The following is a 5,000-nucleotide window of genomic DNA, read 5'->3' as shown; positions in this document are numbered from 1 at the left end:
TAAAAGTCAACCTCCCGCCAGTCAACTTGCAGAGTGAATTTGTAGCTGCCAGTTCACACAGCATGACACCCGTACATCATGTTGCACACAGAAGAAACAAAGAAAAGTAACTACGGTAATTCAACCATGTGAGAATGCAGGGGGTCCATTTCAAACACATTGGGCTCATTTGCTTGGGCTCCCTGACAGGACAAAGATTATATTCTAGGTCTATTTACTCTTGGCCTTAGTTTTCTGAAAACAAGCAGCACATGGAAGTTAGGAAAACTGTTGAAGGTAAAGTTGAAGGCTTCTGCAATTTCAAATTGTTGATCAGGGCAATTATGTTCTAATTTGAGACAACCAGTCACCAATTGATCACAAGTTATCATAATTAGATTTTTTAAATTTCAATTTTAAATATTGGAAAATTTGGTAAACAACACACTTCATGTAGTTTTCCTAATCCTTGACAGCCACAAAAACAGAAATATTGAATTGTACAATAGAACCTTTATGGACGTCAGCCCCATCATCTGTGGACAAAATCTGAATGTCCGACAAAATTACTGATCGTAATGTGAGGTAGGATATTGAACCGTTGTAAAGACACTCTTGCCCATTTATTTTATAAACCCCAGTTGTTTGTTATTTGTAAAGTGTGGATAAAAACAGAATACAATGATTTGCAAATCCCTTTCACCTATGTTTCATTGAATACACTACAAAGACAAGATTATTAATGTTCAAACTGATCAACTTTGTTTTTGTCTTCAAAAACACAAGTACACACTGATGGGTTAGTCAACGACATGCTGTGCTGTAATGAGTGCAGTGTGAAAGGGACTTTAATCACATTTTGGACAAAAACATGTTTGGTCAACACAATTTAACACATACAGTATGGTAAATATGCCCAGGGGCGTACTTTTATGTAATTAGTTGTGTTTGATTAATGTCAGAAAACTGCCAAAAATGTTGAACAGTTATTGTAAATCCAAAATGACGTATGTGAATGACTTGGTCGATGTGTCTGCTTTCATTGAGGACTAAGGAAATCCAAGTATTCACATTTGAGAAGCTGGAAACCAGAGTTTGACAGTTTGTTTATTTAGTTCTTTGGCCACTATGGAGAAGAGCAGTTGAATGTGAAAGGATGACCACAGCACAAGATGGCTACAGAACAAGATCAAGTCCTTGGTTGACAATTACTGTAGATTAGACAAAGCTTTTGTAAAAAAAAGAGCAAGGTCCGGGGGCTGCTATGACCACCCATGATAGTTCTGTTGTTTTATTGTCATACCCACTGGCTTTCAGCAAGCTTTGACAGTATTAAACAATTTCTTCAACACTGTTAAACTGAATCACCACCCCACTGATAGAGATTTCTTCATCTACAATAGGGTGCCATGTTCAAGAAGCAGCGGGCTGGAGGTGAGCAACCTGACAGCTAATCCAGTCATTCTATTGCTCCATAGGAGACCAATGGGGTTATTCCTTAGAAGAGAAAGATATAAAAAGCCATCGGCTGCTCAAGGAGTGAGAGAAAATACACAAATGAGAACAGGATGCACAGAAAAGATTATCTTCTTGTCATGGCTTTAAACTTGGTGGTAATACCCAAGTTGTAAACTTTGGTGTCACCGGTTGAGCCAAATAGAGTATAGTTCGTTAGCCATTAGCATTTGCATATAATAATAGTTCATTTCACCACACAGAGCTCATAAAAAGTCGTTTTTACCACACTTTCAGGGAGACATGGTAAACATTGCTATCTGGATGATTAAACATGAACTGAAACTCATTCTTCTGGGATAAGAGCACCAACTTCGGTGTACCCCAAACATGAATGACTTTTTGTGGGTTGAGAGCTTGGTGAGGAGGTGGTGGCATACGTATTACAATCAGAGGGCAAAATGGCCGAGATTAAGAAGAGCAAACTAGAAGTTGTGCTTGAGTGCATCTGAATGCATGAATCTACTGGAGAGGAGGGCACCACATACCCTTTGCAGTTTCACAACTTCACACTCCGAGCTTTCGGCTCACACCTCTTTACCCTTGCATTGCTCTCTCTTTCTCCGGTTTTCCCGCCCCCGTCTCTTTATATGTCCAGCTGGCTGTGTCACAAAGACTTTGTCCCCTGGTTTCGAATGATGCCTCAACCCCCCACTTGCTTTGTTCTGCTCATTTTCCCACTCCCCAGACACAGAGTTTAGCCACAAAAATTAAAATGAGGAAAGCAAAGGAAAAAAAGTGTGTGCGTGCGTGTGTGTGTGGGGGCGAAGATTACAGAAGTGAGTTAGTGTGAGAATTTGTGTGAGAACAAAAATGTCAGACAAGGAAAACTATTGGATATTCTAACTCAGGTCTTCATTGATTACAATCTTCAAAACAAACATTTTTCTGGATTGAAATCCTGAAATTCAAAAGAAAACACATAGACTTTGAATGGGTCATTTTATTTTGCAAAATAATAGCCTACTATCTGGTCAAATGTAAGAGGACAATTTTCCAAGTTGAATAGTTCCTGTTTGCGCACTGTTAGCTGTCTTCTCAGTACCTCTTTTTACAGAGGACTCAGACAATGTTTTCTGGTAATTTAAGGCAAAAAGTCTATCCAGGTCAAAAAGTTCCAGATCCCATCCAGCTGAACGTCCCCAGTTTCCTGGCTTGTGTGAAATCTTAGGTCTGTATTGTTTAGCATGAAGTAAAAGGAACACAGTACAGAGATGTGGGCCGGAACTAATAGGATTGGTTTTGATTCATTAGATTCCCTTTTATTATCCTGGTTGGAATTCCACTCCACATCTCCTCGGGCTTCACACTTTTAAAAACAGGAAGAGGGCAAGTGTTTAACTTTTACAAAAACTCTCATTGGAAGCATCTGTTCATCCTACCTGACATCAGTTCCATAAGCAGAATATCACATTGAGTTTTTTAGCACTGATCAAAACTGACAACAAAATAAATCAGGAGTTCGTCTCCCTTTGGCCCAGACACACACACTCCTTTCGTTTGTTGGTATGATGGCATGAGAAGCCGATGTAACAACAGAGGCATTCACTCACCCACAGATGGGCACTTTACCCTATTTTAATGGTCTGTCCTCTGTCCGCGACCTGGGCACCCTTCTGTCATTGTCCCTCCGTCCTTAATCATAAAAATAATCATCCTCCGACCCTGTCTATCCTCATCCCTCATTTAAAGTGATTCCATTCTTACATTCCGTCAGTCCGTCCTCCACTCCGCCCCCCAAAAAAGCAAGAAAAAAAAGCATCCATGCATGCCGTGGGAGGGATGCTAACGGCAGAGGTTTCATGATTCAAAAACATTATTTAAAGCTTATTAGCTGGCTAATTTCCTATTCACATCCACTTGAATTGTTTACAACTGTTTAACCAAGATAGCATTTACGTAGCTGCCAACACAACCACTTCGGTCACGAGACTGGAGCCCGCCAAGGGACATCTCGAGAATATTTAAGATTGCTTTATAACGCAAAATACTGTTGCATTTTATTGCAAAACCTTTGCATTATAATGCGATAAGTTATCAGTTTTTATTGCGTTATTTCTTGCAAAATAACCCAAGGTTATTTTAGGAGGAAACGCGACTTCTACTTCCGGGTGTATGGCGGCACTGACAGAGATTTTTATTCTCAAGAGATGTTCCAGGCCCAGACAAGGAAATACTTTGCATGGCAAGGGATAAAGTCTGTACTAAATGTTAACAGTTAGTTAACAAAACAAAATTTCTATCCACCTTTTTCCTACGCCCAATACATACCTTATCCTGTATGACACACACAAGACAGGCAAGGCATGTCTCTTAGTCGTCTAATGGTCCTATGGCGTAATCCATGGTAATACATGTGTTGAACACTAGAGGGCAGACTATGCCTGTGCAGTGTTACTGCGGGGAAATTCACATGAAGTATTGTGCAGGCAGTTAATAAAGTAGACTCCGTGGTATCGAGGAAGAGAACAGTGGTGTTTCTTTTTAAAAGAACCCAACACAACAAATCAGTTGGTACTTGACCCAGTTAGGAACCAATAGAGCAAGGGACAAAAAAAAACCCACGTCCGTTCTTGCTTAGTCCATCCTTTTTAAAAGACTTCTCATCCTCTGTCCGTCCACAAAATGGACATACCACCAAGTCTAATCTAATCTAGTAGCTGGCTTTTTACACACACGTCCGGGATCTCGCTTAAAGAGAACGCCGTCCACCATCACACAGACGACACAGGCATACTCCCCACATACATACGTCGCACACACATCCTTTCATGCATGCGTCTGCTTCTGTGAGTGCTTCAACAAAAAATCTGCAAGAGTATAGAGTACAGTACTGTAAATTGAACTTTCATCATAGGCGCATTGTGGCTATCACGTTTGCCTCACAGTTTGGAAATCTGGGTTTGAATCTCCTTCTGGACATCTCTGTATGGACTTTGCACATTCTCTTTGTACTTGTGTGGGTTTTCTCCAGGTACTCTGGATTTCTCCCCCGCCTCTTATATAGATAATACAGTATAGAGAATGGATGAATGGTATTCAAAAAAGTAGAGAGTATTTAAAAAAATCAGTAACTAATTTTGGTATTTGTGAAGTGTGCTGTATAACAATTAAGCCTAAGTGTAAACTTGAGTGATACATTCATGCGAGGTGCAAAAATCAGCAATGTATTGAACTATTGTTACCCTGAATTGGTGTTAAGAAAAAAAGTTATTTTGTGAGACAACTAGACATTGGCCTGTTGCCGGTCCTTAAGCTGTTAGGTTTTAACAAGACAAAAAGCTGTAATTGTGTATTTTTTCTTTTTATTATTCAAACTGAAAAGAAAAACGACGAACACAGCTTAGTAAAAAGAGTCACCAATATTATCATGGGAGTTTAAATAAATAACAAGTTACATACATTGGGGGTTACAAAATATAACAAAACGTGACATTTTAAAACTGAAACACACAAATCAACTAAAATATTAGGCAAACAAAAGATTTTACAAGACACAGAGTCTC

At 39.5% G+C, this 5,000-nt stretch overlaps 1 protein-coding gene across 2 annotated transcripts in view; it reads right to left on the bottom strand.

Moving 5' to 3' along the window:
• Window positions 1-4,779: 4,779 nt before the first annotated feature.
• tmem218 (transmembrane protein 218) overlaps window positions 4,780-5,000 on the bottom strand; it is a 21,810-nt gene continuing 21,589 nt past the window's right edge. For both annotated transcript variants that reach the window (XM_086013463.1, XM_086013464.1), the window contains exon 3: window positions 4,780-5,000. This exon is cut by the window's right edge and continues 360 nt beyond it. The gene's annotated coding sequence lies outside the window, so the exon portion shown is untranslated.

This window comes from Filicampus tigris, chromosome 17 (genome assembly GCF_054856515.1).
Source record: "Filicampus tigris isolate MCC_2025a chromosome 17, RoL_Ftig_1.0, whole genome shotgun sequence".
NCBI lineage: Eukaryota > Metazoa > Chordata > Actinopteri > Syngnathiformes > Syngnathidae > Filicampus > Filicampus tigris.
This window is presented reverse-complemented; position numbering and strand designations above follow the sequence as displayed.